The 16,966-nt window shown below is 45.2% G+C and overlaps 1 protein-coding gene across 2 annotated transcripts in view; it reads left to right on the forward strand.

The window, feature by feature from the left end:
* Positions 1-2,035: 2,035 nt before the first annotated feature.
* The window catches only part of PER2 (period circadian regulator 2), a 92,608-nt gene continuing 77,677 nt past the window's right edge, over positions 2,036-16,966 (forward strand). The window contains exon 1 of one of the 2 annotated variants that reach the window (XM_044291357.1): positions 2,036-2,153. The gene's annotated coding sequence lies outside the window, so the exon portion shown is untranslated. The remainder of the gene's footprint in view (positions 2,154-16,966) is intronic. The other variant, XM_044291359.1, reaches the window with a different exon arrangement.

Here is a 16,966-nt window from a genome sequence, read left to right on the forward strand (position 1 = left end):
TCTGGAATTATATACATAACAAAAAAGTGTGAAACAACCAAAAATATGTCATATTCTAGGTTCTTCAAAGTAGCCACCTTTTGCTTTGATTACTGCTTTGCACACTCTTGGCATTCTCTTGATGAGCTTCAGGAGGTAGTCACCTGAAATGGTTTTCACTTCCCAGGTGTGCCCTGTCAGGTTTAATAAGTGGAATTTCTTGCCTTATAAATGGGGTTGGGACCATCAGTTGCGTTGTGGAGAAGTCAGGTGGATACACAGCTGATAGTCCTACTGAATAGACTGTTAGAATTTGTATTATGGCAAGAAAAAAGCAGCTAAGTAAAGAAAAACGAGTGGCCATCATTACTTTAAGAAATGAAGGTCAGTCAGTCTAAAAAATTGGGAAAACTTTGAAAGTGTCCCCAAGTGCAGTCACAAAAACCATCAAGTGATACAAAGAAACTGTCTCACATGCGGACCGCCCCAGGAAAGGAAGACTAAGAGTCACCTCTGCTGCGGAGGATAAGTTCATCCGAGTCACCAGCCTCAGAAATCGCAGGTTAACAGCAGCTCAGATTAGAGACCAGGTCAATGCCACACAGAGTTCGAGCAGCAGACACATCTCTAGAACAACTGTTAAGAGGAGACTGTGTGACTCAGGCCTTCATGGTAGAATATCTTCTAGGAAACCACTGCTAAGGACAGGCAACAAGCAGAAGAGACTTGTTTGGGCTAAAGAACACAAGGAATGGACATTAGACCAGTAGAAATCTGTGCTTTGGTCTGATGAGTCCAAATTTGAGATCTTTGGTTCCAACCACCGTGTCTTTGCGCGACGCAGAAAAGGTGAACGGATGGACTCTACATGCCTGGTTCCCATCGTGAGGCATGGAGGAGGAGGTGTGATGGTGTGGGGGTGCTTTGCTGGTGACACTGTTGGGGATTTATTCAAAATTGAAGGCATACTGAACCAGCATGGCTACCACAGCATCTTGCAGCGGCATGCTATTCCATCCAGTTTGCGTTTAGTTAGACCATCATTTATTTTTCAACAGGACAATGACCCCAAACACACCTCCAGGCTGTGTAAGGGCTATTTGACCATGAAGGAGAGTGATGGGGTGCTGCGCCAGATGACCTGGCCTCCACAGTCACAGGACCCGAACCCAATCGAGATGGTTTGGGGTGAGCTGACTGCAGAGTGAAGGCAAAAGGGCCAACAAGTGCTAAGCATCTCTGGGAACTCCTTCAAGACTGTTGGAAGACCATTTCAGGTTTGTTTCATTATTAAAACACAAAAAAACTAAACATATGTTGTAATCGCACTGACCCAGAGAATGAAGGGCACAGGTCAGTTGTGCCGCACAGGGAACGTCGTATGGACAAAACCTGTAAAACTGGAGGAATTGCTTTTTTGCTCCCCAATTCCACCCCACTTGGAATGTTTTTCCCGCTTCTGTCTACGTTGTATGCCATGTTAAATGGTGGAATTAGAAAGTACAACTTGTGTCGCAGAAGACAAGCGCTCATAGGGCTATGTAAATGGAAACATAAAAAAGTTATGGCTCTGAGAAGACAGGCAACAAAAATTAAAAACACACAAAACTCTGGTATCCAAGGGGTTAAGGCTCTGTCACAGAATGGAAAAGCTTATTCTAGTCAATGACAGCAAAGAGCGTAAAACCCCCTTTAATGCAGAAGGAACGAGAAGCTCCGGTAACAATGTGTCCCCTCACGTTCATACTAGCTTAATATCACTCCATTATACAACCCAGCGCTCAGGCGTCTCCCGGTAACGACCACTGCGCCCCCAGGGCCCGCCATGGCTTTCCACGTGAATCTTATGCAATGAGCAAGGCCGCGCCCTCAACCAATCAGCTAACGTGCCCTAGTGATGGACGTCCGCCGGGCCCTATCAGAAGAAGAATCGGGTATGAGAAATCCCCTGGAGACGTCCATCTTCCTGCCAACCAATGACTAGGCAGATGGGGCGGGCCTCTGCGGTAGAAGACCAATGAAAGGGTAACGTAGGCGGAGCTCGGCGCTGCGCTCACGTTGATCTCTGTGTGAAGCAGGGAGTCAATACTGTCAAAGGAGAAGAAGTGGGTAGTAGTGGGCTGTTAGCCGGGTCACTGAGCGGAAGTACCGGGACGGAGCCGGACGGACCGGAGGTGGGTCAGCAACTGGTACTTCTTAGGGTGGGTGTAGCCTGCTGCTAGTGGGGGCGTCCCATGCCGCACTGCTGTGGGTGGGCAGCCCCGGGGAATGCATTATTATACCTGATATCACTGCCATTCAGTATCCGACTGATCTCTGCTGGTATTATTATTATTACTGCTAACAGTTATCATTATTACAGTACCTGTTATTACTGTCATTCGTTATCTTACTATTCATTGCTGCCATTTATTCTTATTAACAGTCATCATTATTTAATATTTCTATTCCTTGCTATTATTTATTATTATTATTAGTATTACTACTACAGTTAACAGTCATCATTATTACTACACTTATTACTATTTATTACTCTTTTTATTACAGAGACCATTTATTATTAACAGTCATCATTATTTAATATTGCCCTTCCTTGCTATTACTGTTGTTATTATTATTATTACTGATAGTAAGTATTACTACTATGGTTACCAGTCATCATTATTACTACACTTATTGTTACAGAGACCATTATTGCTACCAATCATCACTACACTATTATTACAGCTCCATCTTTATTAGTATTTTTCTAAGTACTGCTCATTACTATTAGGCCTAGTTCACACGAACGTTTTTTTTGCGGGTGTACGGGCCGTTTTTTTGTGTTCCGTATACGGTCCGTATACGGAACCATTCATTTCAATGGTTCCGCAAAAAAAACTGAATGTGTTCCGTATGCCTTCCGTTTCCGTTTTTCCGTTTTACCGTTCCGTTGAAAGATAGAGCTTGTCCTATATTTGGCCGTAAATCACGGGTCGTGGCTCCATTCAAGTCAATGGATCCGCAAAAAAAACGGAACACATACGGAAATGCATCCGTATGTCTTCCGTTTCCGTTCCGTTTTTTCTGAACCATCTATTGAAAATGTTATGGCCAGCCCAATTTTTCCTATGTAATTACTGTAAACTGTACATGGCATACGGAAAAACGGAACGGAACAACGGAACGGAAACGGAAACACAACGGAACTCAAAAACGGAACAACGGATCCGTGAAAAACGGACCGCAAAAAACAATAAAAGCCATGCGGTCGTGTGAACTAGGCCTCAGGCTGAGTTCACACCAGCGTTCAGCCTTTCCGTTCTCCTGCTCAGTTATAGGAGCAGGAGGACGGTGCCCAATCCGTCCTTTCCGTTCTGCTCCTATAACGGAGCAGGAGAACGGAAAGGCTGAACGCTGGTGTGAACGAGGCCTTAGTCTGGTGTCCTGTATTTGAGGAGGTTCTCTGGGAATGATAACCTTTCAGCACTGGCCAGGCGCCTCGCTGAGGATTCCTATACTTCTCTCCATGTTCTCTATACTGAGGGTAGGCCATCACATAAAAAAGGCTGGACAACCCCTTTAAAGGGTTTGCCCAGCATTTTGGACATTTTTAACTTTTACTAGCCGCTTGCTCTACTCTATTAAAAAATAAAAACCATATCTGTTCCGCACCGTTATGGCTCCCTGGCTCTGTTCAGTGGTCTTCTGGTCCCCGGCCTGTAAACTTCAAATGGACAAGGTCACGTGCACTTCTGCAGCCAGTGATGTGCTGCTTGGGGACACGTCCCTGCTGTGGCGGGTCATTGGCTGCAGCGGCACACGTGGCAACATCCATCCGGAATACTTCTGCACGGACCTGGGGAGAAGAGGTGCATGGTTTATTTTTTATTTTTTCAAAAGGTGGAGTATGCAGCTAGCAAACGTTTAAAGTGTCCAGAAAGCTGGACACCCCCTTTAAAGAGCCTTTTTGAATACAGCAGAATGTTGCTATTATGACGAGGTATGTCCAGTGGCCATGCTTCCTAGAATACTCTTTGATAAAATTAACGGTTTGTATTGGAGTATAAAAGCATTAACTAGTTTAGACCAGAGCAGTGCCACTCTTTCCCTCAGGCTGTGGTTGGTACTGCAGCTCCGTTCAGACATCTAGCCTTAGGAAAAGCTATCAGTGTTTGATCAGTATGTCTGGCCCCCATGGACCACCGCTCATCAGCAGAATGACTGGTCACTGTAAACAGTAAGGGTGCTGTAGCACTCCATTCTGCTGACTGGTGGGGGTTCAGTAGGTTGGACCTCCACTGCGCATGGAGCGTATACGCAGTAAAGAAAGATGTGCGATGTCGTCTTCATCAGCTCAGTACAATTGTGTATATGGGATAATACCGTAATATGCGTTTCTTTAATAAGTGCGAGTCTTTTGTAGACACTGACCCTGGGTTCACACCTGAGCATTCTACAGCACGTTCCTACGCGCTGTAAAACTCTCAACAAGGAGAAACCAATGCTTCCCTATGGGAATAGTTCTCACCTGGGCGTTTTACAGCGTGTACGATCGCGCTGTAAAACGCCCGACGCTCAAAAAAGTTCTTGAGCTTCTTTGGGGCGTTTTGTCGCGCGTTCCCGTACATAGACTTTCGAGAACGCGCGACAATGGGCGTTCGCTTGTCTCTGTATGCGCGATTGTAAACGCCGGTACAATCGCGCATACAGAGCGCTCCATCGTGAACGCTCAGGTGTGAACCCAGCGTAAAAGCCACTTTCAGACTGACAATAAGAAACTTGTCTGTGTTCTGGTCATTGAGCATGGACGAGTTCTTAAAGGGGCTGTCCAGTTTCTGATATTGATAATCAGTATCAGGGCTCAGTGACCGTAAACGGTCCGCAATTTACGGGCACTGGCCGTGTGCTCTCCGTGATGTGGACCCATTGACTCGAATGGATCTGCAATCCGCAAGATACAACCAAAGATAAGACGTCACCTATCTTTTACAGAGTGGGGGGACGGATTGGAAGCACTAAGGAGCGTTTTCGTGGGCCTTTGGGTCCGTGCTTCCGCAACGGAAGAAGATGGAACGTGTCCTATGTTTCGCTGTATCTTGTGGATCGCGGACCCGTTTAAGTCAATGGGTTTGCAAACAGAGTGCACATGGCCAGTGCCCGTGTATTGCGGAGAGCTATTTGTAGTTACGCTCTGTCCCCTTCAAGTGAATGGGGCGAAGGATCTGTAACACTGCTCGCAGCTGCAAGCTGGATGGCGAGCATTGTTGCATTCTCTTCAAACAGGTGATCGCGGGGGTGCTGGGAAGTCGGACCCCCGCGATCTGACATTAAGGATAGGTCATCAGTAAAGAAAACCGGACGACCCCTTTAAATGGACTTCATATGTGTGGTCTTTTCTCACAGACCCATTGACACGAGTGATGAGTCATGTGGGAATATCTGAGCAGAATGACTCGTGCCGGGATTCTCTGCAGAAGATCTCTCGTGTGCATATACCCGTTTAGTTAAGCGTTCCGTCTGGGAGCTGTCTGTTTGAAACTCGGATGGCAGCCGGCAGAGCGTGGCTGTGTACTGTCGCCTGCTTTCCGCTATTCCTTTAATTGCTCCAGCTTGTAAGATACGCAGGCAGTAGTACTTGCATCTCCCCTTCTCCCCAGGTAGCTTACAGTCGTATTGTCTTCCCTTAGGCCTCATGCACATGGCCGTTGTGTGGCTGTTCCGTGCATTGGGGACCGTAATTTGCGGTCCCCAATGCACGAGCAACATCTGTGCGGCCGCCGGTACGGATCGAGACCCATTCAACTTCAATGGGTCCGTGATCTGTCCGCACCGTAAAAAAATAGAACAAGTTCTATTTTTTTTTTTGTGGTGTGGAGGCTCGGACAGAAACACCACGGAAGCACTCCGTTCCACACCGCAGCTCCGGATTGAGGACCCATTTAAATGAATGGGTCCGCATCCGTGATGCGGGGAGCACGTGGCTGGTGCCCGCATATTGCGGACCCGCTGTTTGGGGGCCGCAATACAGCTGGGCAACGTCCGTGTGCATGTGGCCTATAGCACCAAGTGGTATGGCTGCTGGTAAAGCGAGCTGTAGCCACTACTTATCCCTGGTGTCCATTATCACATAGCGTTCAGAGACGGTGTATACCAGCAGATAGTGCCGCTACTGGGGAAAGAGGGCAGTCACTACAGTTGTGATAATGAGCGGCATAATGTAATAGGTGTTGATAATGATAATTGGGCTGCAGATTGTAGTTCATGTGCTAGTCATTATTCTGAAGTATCAGTGCCTGTACAGCGCCGCAGGTCCATAGTACACAATTGGCCTTCCTGTAATGCATCCACTGGAGGTAAATACATGCCCACATAGGGCAGAAGTGCCGCACAGGTGCAGGAGTGCACGTACACCACTCCAAATGGAAATTCTGGTATTTACTGAAGATGGTGATGTTAAAGGGTCACTGAGCTTTAAGAAACATTTTGATCTGATCGGCGGGGGTCTGAGTGCTGGAATGTAGGACACACAAGTGTTTTCTGGTTGTATATCACTAGGATATGTTCTCCTTTTGGCAGGGATCCAATCGTGAGGATGAAGCGGATGCAGCACAATTTTCCCCTTGCATTACATTGCCCTGGTCACCCACTGTTCAGGGCAGTGACGCACACACCCATTCAAGGGATTCATACTTACCTGCATTCGACCTCCTTTGGTTTGCTGCTCTTGAGTTCCTTGATTGTCATCATCTGGAGTGGACAGCAGTCAGGTGTGCTGCATGAGGGACATGTCACCGCTGTGGCCAGTAACTGAAGTGCCACTCGTGAGCCCCATTCACTCCTGAAGCTGACGGGCATTGAACTGGAGCACAGTGAACTGAAAGAGGTGGGTAGCAGGTCTGACAGAGAGGATGGGCGGGGGGGGGGGGGGAGAGAGTTGGTGAAAATTGTTTTAAAGCTGGACAACCCCTTTAAGCTTTATTTTCACCAGTAGAAAGATCAGGATTACAGGACACCATACACATTAGGCAGCTGCCCAATGCCTACAATAACAGAATATACTGAAAGGAGCCCACCATGGCTGATTTTCTGAGACTGGATGGCGGCTTGGCTCTGCCCGGTGCCCACTTGCATAGAATTTGGCATTGGTCTTTTATTTTCCCTTTTACTGGCGCTGTTTGTTGTGCTTTATTGGTGATTGGCTTTGCATGCCGCCGATGACGAGGATAATTAGGATAATTATATTTGACTCGTTGTTCTTGTTATCTCTGCCTAATTGATTTTTAATGGCAGTATTACACCGCGGCCATCGACCATGGGAATGTGAAGCTGTTCACACTGCAGTACTGCTGTTATTTCTTATCGTGTGCGCCCTGTAATAGGGATGTGAGCTGCCCCAGTTCTACTGTCTCGGGCCCGTATGCGTCTGATGACATCACCGTAAATTTGCATAGTGTAATAGGGTCTAATGTACACTTTACCGCTGGTGGTAATATGACGGGTAAAGATGAGCAATGTTAAATTCTGTGTTCCGTCCGAGAGACACAAACAAGTTTTTAAACAGACTGGACTTGCATGGTGTCCGTGTGCTGTCCGTTTTTCTTGTAGAACCATTCTCTTCAGCTGGATGGTGTGGAAACACACCCATAGACCTTGTCAGTGTTCAGTCCGGGTGCTCTATATTCTACACCACCCAAATGTGAACATCGTTCATCTGAATGAGCCCCTGCTTTTTACCACAGAAGATGATGGTGCAATATAGAGATGATTAAATCAATTAGTCTCATCGACAAGAGTTCTTCACCCTCAAGGGGCTGTACCCGCTGCTGAAGAGGCTCCTCATACTTTTTGATTGACAGGGGCAGCGCCTCTTTCTGGAAGTGTAGCGGTGCACCCACAGTCACTGCTTGAGAAGCAGGGACACACTGTGCTTGCGCAGCAACTCGGAGCAGGTGTGCGATTGTAAGGGCTGGCCGAGATATCTGCTAGTCTCTAGCATTCTATAAACAAATTAGATATTTTATGGCTGGCATAATTGACTAATCAGCTCTGAACTTATCTATTTTTTTGTACTATAAGATGCATATTTCCCCCAAAATGGGAGAAAAGTGGCAATGCGTCTTTTAGTCTGAATGCTAATGACTGCTTCCATTATGGAAGCAGCAACGTCCATTATGGATATGCCGCGATGTCCGGAGCAAGTGAGATAAGCATAATAATAATATTAATAATATAATTCTTTATATTCTTTATAATTCTTTATATAAAACATCTGATCTGGGACCTGACCTTGAGGGGGGGGGGGGGGGGGGTAGAGGGTGCTTACTGAGGCTGTAGGGGTTTGATCAGAGGCTGATATGGTCTGATGCGGGTTGATCTGAGGCTGAGGCGGGCTGTAGGGGGGGGGGGTCTGATCTTATCTAAGCCTGATGGGTTTGATTGGGGGTCTGCTCTGTGTCTTATTGGGGCTGTGGGGTCCCATTTGAGGGTGATTGGTGCTGGGTGGTCCGATCTGAGTCTGATGGGCTGATCTAAGGCTAATGGAGGCTAGGGGGTTCTGATCTGAGGCTGATGGTTCATGGGGGTCTGCTCCGAGGTCCTCCAAATCCTAGGTGTGTGTGTGTGTGTGTGTGTGTGTGTTTTAGTCTAGTGCGTCTTGTAGTCTGAAAAAGAATACGGTAATAATTTTCAATGTAATCCTCCTTGGCTTCAGCACACATTCTATTTCACCTCCGTGATTGGATGCCCTCAGAACCTCTTTGACTGCATTATCATCTGGAAATCCTTGCCCACAGAGAAATGTCTTCAGGTTCTGAAAGAGAAAGTAATAAATGGGATCCAGGTCTAGACTGTAGGGTGGATGGTTAAAGAGGACCTTTCATGCGTCCTGACATTAAAAACCATGTATCAGGATACGTAGGGCATAGTGCTGGGATCTAACTGCACTTACTATTTTTCCTGGGCGCCTCTCCGTTCGCCCGCTGTGGCCCCCCGTTGTATTCTCCTGCCTGGTATGCTAATTAATAGCCCCGGAGCAATGAGGAGGAGACTGAGTCTTTCTCCGTGGGCGTCTCCTTCTCCCCTGGCTGTAGCGCTGTCCAATCGCAGCGGAGAGCGTCACAGCCAGGTAGAATTATATTTTTTTTTCCTCTGGCTGTGACTCTCTCCGCTGCGATTGGACATCGCTACAGCCAGGGGAGAAGGAGACGCCAACGGAGAAAGACTCAGTCTCCTCCTCATTGCTCCGATGCTATTAGCATACCAGGCGGAAGAATACAACGGGGGCCGGAGCGGCGCCCAGGAAAAATAGTAAGTGCAGTTAGATCCCTGCACTATCCCCTACGTATCCTGATACATAGTGTATAATGTCTGGACCCATGAAAGGTCCTCTTTAAACTCCATAAAGCTGCATTCCCTGATAGCAACTTGTGATTGGCAAGACTTGTGAGCTGGCGAATTGTCATGAAGCAGCAACACACCTGCCGACAACTTCCCATGGCGTTTCTCTTTGATAACTTCATTGTTGAAGCCCTAGATGTCTCCAGTAATTGTTGTCTTGTGTGGCATAAATTCTAGTAATAAAACCCTTCTGTATCCCCAAAAAATTGTTGCCATGATCTTTCCAGCTGACTGCTGCACACAAGATTTCTTAGAACTTGGTAACCCATTTTGCTTCCATTTCATGGACTATTGTTTGGTCTCAGGACCATGGTGGTGGACCGATGTTTCGTCACGTTTTAATAATTTAACAATAGAAGTCTCCTGGATTTTCTCTAAGCATTTCTAAATTGCTGGCAACAAATGTAAAATTTTTTTTGCTTAGGCGTCAACATTCGTGGCACCCACCGGGAACTGACCTTGGACATCATCGAATGATACTGGAAACTGTGCAAACTGAAATGCCGAAATTCACGAGCTATAAGGCCTCATGCACACGACAGTATTTTTTCACTGTCCGCAAAACGGGGTTCCGTTGGTCCGTGATCCGTGACCATTTTTTCGTCCGTGGGTCTTCCTTGTTTTTTGGAGGATCCACGGACATGAAAAATGAAAAAAAAATCTAAGTCAAGTTTGCCATTGAAATGATAGGAAAAAACGGACACGGATCACGGACACGGATGACAATCTTGTGTGCATCCGTGATTTTCACGGACCCATTGACTTGAATGGGTCCGTGAACCGTTGGCCGTGAAAAAAATAGGACAGGTCATATTTTTTTCACGGCCAGGAAAAACGGATCACGGATGCGGCTGCCAAACGGTGCAGTTTCCGATTTTTCCACGGACCCATTGAAAGTCAATGGGTCCGCAAAAAAAAACGGAAAACGGCACAACGGCCACGGATACACACAACGGTCGTGTGCATGAGGCCTAACACTGACTTTGACCCAATTGCAGGTCACGATGGGGATGATCCTCCCTAGCATCACGGGTGACGCTATGGAGACTCGTTCCTGTTATGGCCTACTATTGGCTGACCCTGGATCTTTTCATCTGCGTGGCGGCCGTGCCGGTATGAGAAGCAACGTTGGTGCTGGGGACAAAGATAAGTACAAACTCTGCGAGGCGCCCGGGCATATGGGGGGCGGGGATAGAATAGAACTTGGATAACCCCTTTAAGATTACCTGCACTGAAGGACCGGCTGTCTCTGAAATTTCTGTGAATTTCTGAATGGAACGAAAAAAGCCAAGTGTACACGACATTTGTCTCATACACTATGCAGGTATTGTATCACGATGTGATGTTTCCGCCAATAATCCGCAACATGTGCTGGTCGCCTTAGGGTGCACCCACAAGAGCTTCAAACAAATCTCATCCGCCCTCTTTGTAAAAGATCTGTACAGAAATTGACAGGCTGTGCTGATTTCAAATTTGCACTTGCACGCTTGTAACACGTAGATTTTTGCCATGGATACACAGAAAAATCTATGACAGATTTTTCTGCAGCAAATTACTCCCTGTGTAGATGCACCCTATGATTTTATATTTTTTATAATTGGCCCTTTTTATAATGTTTTTTCACATTATTTGTTGTGCACAATTATCTGCTTAGATCACAAGAAGTATACAGTCAGGTCCATAAATATTGGGACATCGACACAATTCTAACATGTATGGCTCTATACACCACCACAATGGATTTGAAATGAAATGAACAAGATGTGCTTTAACTGCAGACTGTCAGCTTTAATTTGAGGGTATTTACATCTAAATCAGGTGAACGGTGCAGGAATTACAACAGTTTGCATATGTGCCTCCCACTTGTTAAGGGACCAAAAGTAATGGGACAGAATAATAATCATAAATCAAACTTTCACTTTTTAATACTTGGTTGCAAATTCTTTTCAGTGAATTACAGCCTGAAGTCTGGAACGCATAGACATCACCAGACGCTGGGTTTTATCCCTGGTGTTGCTCTGCCAGGCCTCTACTGCAACTGTCTTCAGTTCCTGCTTGTTCTTGGGGCATTTTCCCTTACGCTGGGTTCAGACCTGAGCGTTCCGAAAGGAGCGCTCTGTATGCGCGCTTGTATGGGCGTTTACAAGCGTGCATACAGAGACAGGCGTGCACACATTGTCGCGCGTTCCCGAAAGTCTATTGTACGGGAACGCGCGACAAACGCTCAAAAAAAGGGTCAGGTACTTGTTTGAGCGTCGGGCGTTTTACAGCGCGATCGTACGCGCTGTAAAACGCCCAGGTGAGAACCATGCTGATAGGGAAGCATTGGTTTCTCCTTGTTGTGCGTTTTACAGCGCGTAGGAACGCGCTGTAAAACGCTCAAGTGTGAACCCAGGGTTAAGTTTTGTCTTCAGCAAGTGAAATGCATGCTCAATCGGATTCAGGTCAGGTGATTGACTTGGCCATTGCATAACATTCCCCTTCTTTCCCTTAAAAAACTCTTTGGTTGCTTTTGCAGTATGCTTTGGGTCATTGTCAATCTGCACTGTGAAGTGCCGTCCAATGAGTACTGAAGCATTTGGCTAAATAGGAACAGATAATATTGCCCGAAACACTTCAGAATTCATCCTGCTGCTTTTGTCAGCAGTCACATCATCAATAAATACAAGAGAACCAGTTCCATTGGCAGCCATACATGCCCACGCCATGACACTACCACCACCCTGCTTCACTGATGAGGTGGTATGCTTAGGATCATAAGCCGTTCCTTTCCTTCTCCATGCTCTTCTCTTCGCATCACTATGGTACAAGTTGATCTTGGTCTCATCTGTCCATAGGATGTTGTTCCAGAACTGTGAAGGCTTTTTTTAGATGTCGTTTGGCAAACTTTAATCTGGCCTTCCTGTTTTTGAGGCTCAACAATGATTAGAATCCTCTGTATTCACTCTGGTGAAGTCTTCTCTTTGACTTTGACACGCATACACCTACGTCCTGGAGAGTGCTCTTGATCTGGCCAACTGTTGTGAAGGGTGTTTTCTTCACCAGGGAAATAATTCTTCAGTCATCCACCACAGTTGTTTTCCGCGGTCTTCCGGGTCTTTTGGTGTTGCTGAGCTCACCTACGGTTCTGTTAATTCACGGAGGGACAGATGATATCAAGTTCACATCACTTTTTATTTAGGGTCCGATTTCAGGAAGTTTACATTACATGCTTTTTAGTGGAACCCAGGATTTTGAGTATAGCAGTAACAAATCACAAAACAAAAGCCTTCCCGTCTGGGACTAACTAATAACACAAAGAGTTTGACATTCACACAGCATGTAGTCTGTTCCCTGGTCCTCAGTATTCACAGCACTGTGTGCTGTCCTTGCAGGCTTCCGCCTAAGTGAGCCACAGCACTCTGTATATAGTAATCTAACGAGGTTAACTACCTTAAGGTGTTTCAGAGCATAACAACAAACTGGCCTGGAAGGAAGGGAACGGTTGCTCCCTCTACCAACCTTAACATCCGTTCCGCATAATCCAGGTCCCACGTATTCCAAAAATAATCCTGCCTAAACAACTAAGTTTGTTCAGGCCACAGCACTCCCTGGATTACACTTACTTCACCCAGGTGAGAAATCTGGGTGAAATATACCTTCCTTCCACCAGTATTCCACCTGCATGACCACACAAGGTAACACGAAATGGCTGTTTTGGCACTTTTTTTGTTGTTGTTTACAACATTCATCTGACAGGTTAGATCATGTGGTATTTTTATAGAGCATGTTTTCACGGACGCGGCGATACCTAATATGTATACAATTTTTTTTATTTTTCTAAGTTTTACACAATGATTTAATTTTTGAAACAAAAAAAATCATGTTTTAGTGTCTCCATAGTCTGAGAGCCATAGTTTTTTCAGTTTTTGGGCGATTATCTTAGGTAGGGTCTTATTTTTTTGACTGATTTATTGGCACTATTTTGGGGTGCATATGACTTTTTGATCGCTTGCTATTACACTTTTTGTGATGTAAGGTGACAAAAAATGGTTTATTTAGCACAGTTTTTATTTTTTACGGTGTTCACCTAAAGGGTTAGGTCATGTGATATTTTTATATTTTATTTATGTAAGTTTAACACAATAACAGCTTTTTTAAAACAAAACAAATTATATTTTAGTGTCTCCATATTCTGAGCCATATTTTATTTTTATTTTTTGGGCGATTGTCTCAGGTAGGGGCTCATTTTTTGCAGGATGAGGTGACTGTTAGATTGGTACTATTTTGGTGAGCGTACGCCTTTTTGATCGCTTGCTGTTGTACTTTTTGTGATGTAGGGTGACAAAAAAGGTTTATTTAGCACATTTTTTTTTTTTTTTTTTACGGTGTTCATCTGAGGGGTTAGGTCATGTGATATGTTTATAGAGCTGGTCAATACGGACACGACGATACCTAATATGTCTATATGTCTTTTCCCTATTATTTACAATTTTTTTTTTACTTTATTTTTGGAAAAGGACGCTTTTTTTTATTTTTTATACTTTAAATTTTTTCTATTTATTATTTGGGACTTCAACATTACAGGGTCTGATCCCTGTTTCAATGCAGCACGATACATCTGTATTGAACTGTTAGTGTCTTACACTGTAAGACGCTAACAGTTGCCTAAGAGACCCAGCCTGGGGGCTGGGCCTCTTAGACCTCCGTACATGCCAGGCCCCAAGCCTTGAAATGGCTTGGGGCTGCCCTGGAAACCATTGAGTCACCGCCACAGCAGCGCGGGGACTGATGGATGAGGTAAGGGAGCGCAAACCTCCCATATGCCGCGGTCGGCGCTGACCACGGCATATGAGGGGTTAATCCACCGACATCGGCATCATCACCGATGCTGGTGGATGCAGCAGGGATCGCGGCACCGCACGTGGGGGGGGGAAAGGACCGCAGGACGAGAATGCTCGTCTTCTAGCGCTAAGTGCAGTTAAAGCACCTCTTGTTCGTTTCATTTCAAATCCATTGTGGTGGTGTATAGAGCCAAAAATGTTAGAGTTGTGTCGATGTCCCAATATTTATGGACCTGACTGTATCTGTAGGTGAATTTTCCCAGGGTTGTATGCTGGAGGGATAGGCTTCTTGGGAATCATCTGCTATAAGTTGGAGTTGTTGCTCCTGATGTCTTTGTATTTATCCCTCTTGTACTCTTCTCTCCTTTTAATTGGTGTGTGGGAAAAACACAGGAAGATATTGCATTCTTGAATGGGGGTAGGAAGCGGAGTGCTCCTTTTACACTTTCTTGACGACCTGACCTATTTTAGTTTGCAGGTAATACACGTGGCTTCAGGTTTCTGAGACGCTGTGTGCTAAGCAGGGCATCAGAGAAGACCTTTCACCACTTGTCTGCGTGTTACAAGCAGGAGTTCTCGGGTGTTTTGATCCCTGACGTCACTCTGCCCAGGGACCCCCACTCTTCTTCTATGGGTTTGATAGTATACTGATGGTTTTCTGTCTTTTTGTGGTCCAGCTATTACCTCCACAAAGGGCTAACAGAGTGTCTCTTGTTTTCTCCCTGAATCTTACCAGAAACTAGGCATGGTGTAATAAAATGCACAAAAATATCGTAAGATACCCATAAACGGTTAAACTAGGAGGCAAGGCCAGTCTTTCAGCTCCTCAATGCCAACCATTATTGAACCGTCGCTGTCATTGGGACCGAGAGTGACTCATAACAATCGCTCCTCCCAAATGTCCCTTTCAGCTGAATGCCGAGCACAGTATGCAAGCCGACCCAAGCTCTGGAGGCAGCCATATTAGGCGTCTGACGGCACGCTTGTTTTTCTGTTTTAGTCATACAGAAACCTTCAAGGGCAATTTCACAGGTTGCCGGTTTTGTGCAGAATCTGCACAAAATTACAGCACAGTGCTGGTCACACTGTACATTCTGTGTATTTTATTTTTTTTATGTTTAAAGGGGTCGTCTCACTTCCCCAAGTGGCATTCATCATGTAGAGAAAGTTAATTCAAGGCACTTACTAATGTATTGTGATTGTCCATATTGCCTCCTTTGCTGGCTCGATTAATTTTTCCATCACATTGTACACTGTTTATTTCCATGGTTACGACCACCCTGCAATCCAGCAGCGGTGGTCATACTTTCACACTATAGGAAAAAGTGCCGGCCTCTCTGTTGGTCTGGACGGTGGGAGCGCACACGGGCTAGTGCTTTTTCCTATACTTTGTAAGCACGGCCACTGCTGATGGATTGCAGGGTGGTTGTAACCATGGAAACTCAAAGTGTATAATGTTATAAAAAAATGAATCAAACCAAGCAAAATGAATCAAAGGAAGCAATATGGATAATAACAATACATTAGTAAGTGTCTTGTGTTCACTTTCTCTACATGACAAATGCCATTTTCTGAAGCGAGAACGACCCTTTTTAAGATTCCATTATGACATCTGCAGCTGATTAATTTTTGGATTATGTGCAGATTTGCCACTGATAGCATCGCTAGGATATGCCATCAATGCCAGATAGGTACAAATCCCACCTCTGGGACTCGCTTCTGAGAAACAGAATGGGGTCTCCAAAGTGAAGGAGAGAGCACTGTGCATGTGTGGCACGCCCTCCATTCATTGCGAAGGGAGACCTGAAATAAGCCCTGCAAGTATTTTCAGAATAACTCTCGTAGAGGTGAACCGAGGGTGGCTGCTCTCTGTTCACTTGGTGGGACCTGCCCCAATCCTAGGGATATGCTGTCAAAGAATACTATACCTAGAAGGAGAAATGAATTTATTCTGCCACTTTTATCCGTAGAAGGGATCTTTCACATGAGCGATTCGAATCCGAATTTCCATCCGAATGTGATTGATTTTGTGAATGAACAACATCCAGACTGAATCCATTGATAGCAGTGGGTTTATGCCTTTTCAGTGACCATCTTTGCGTTTAGCAAAAATCCCTGAATTCTCTCTCTTTAAGTAATATATAAATATAAACATTTTTCACTCCGCATTGGTCCTATAGAAATGAATGGGGCTGCATGAAAAACTGAAGGCATGTGGATGCAATGGCGGATTTTGATCAAAGCTGGTGTGAAGGAAAACTGGCTTAGTTCTCCATAGGGACCAGTCAGATTCCACCCTTCACTTTTCACAGCTCCTTTAAATTAAATTAAATTAAATAAAATTAAAGGTGGAATCTGGTTGCAAAGAGGAATGAAAGTTTTATGGTGTCCTAACTAAGGGCAACATAAATAAGTGACTGATTCTCTTAGCAAAATGCTGGGTCACTTTCTTTAATTGACCCAGTCAATCTGCCAACATCTTGTATTGAAAAGCTCCAGCTGATAATGATGAGTCATGAATATTTATGAGCTCCTGACTCTCCCCGCCTACTTGCTGCTGATTGACTGACAGTTATTTTCCATATGAACCAGCAGCAGGTGGGCAGGGGAGTGGCTATAGCTCTGAACTAAATATATGCTGGACTCAATAACATCACGCTGGACTCAAATCGGCTCATTAGCATGCGGCATCTCTGTGTGTATATTATGAGATAACATCTGTCACACCAGTAAGTGAATACATCTAAGGTACTTTTTAGTAGTTAATGATTGTATATAATTAGTTA

This window comes from Bufo gargarizans, chromosome 4, assembly GCF_014858855.1.
Source record: "Bufo gargarizans isolate SCDJY-AF-19 chromosome 4, ASM1485885v1, whole genome shotgun sequence".
NCBI lineage: Eukaryota > Metazoa > Chordata > Amphibia > Anura > Bufonidae > Bufo > Bufo gargarizans.